Genomic DNA, 311 nt, shown 5'->3' with positions numbered 1-311 from the left:
ACAAGTTAAACAAGTACAAACCACAGACTGCCTGTGTCATGGTGAATACAGTCGCTGGTTTATTTATGTCTGTATAGGCCGTTGTTGTGAGTGTGGACGGTCGGAGCATATATAACGTTAGCTTAGCTGATCTCCATTCAGACAAAACGCATTTTAACCTGTTAAGCCCCAAAGCCCCCGTCTGTCTGCAGACTTGTCAAAGCATTAATTCATGGTTTTTACTAACCGGTATCAGTATGTTGTTACTTCGGCATCATTTTGAAACGTGTATTACAATTAGATCACCTGGAAAGAACCTCGATTTTGGAGAG

This window comes from Gymnodraco acuticeps, unplaced genomic scaffold (assembly GCF_902827175.1).
Source record: "Gymnodraco acuticeps unplaced genomic scaffold, fGymAcu1.1, whole genome shotgun sequence".
NCBI lineage: Eukaryota > Metazoa > Chordata > Actinopteri > Perciformes > Bathydraconidae > Gymnodraco > Gymnodraco acuticeps.
Note: the sequence above shows the minus strand (reverse complement) of the source record.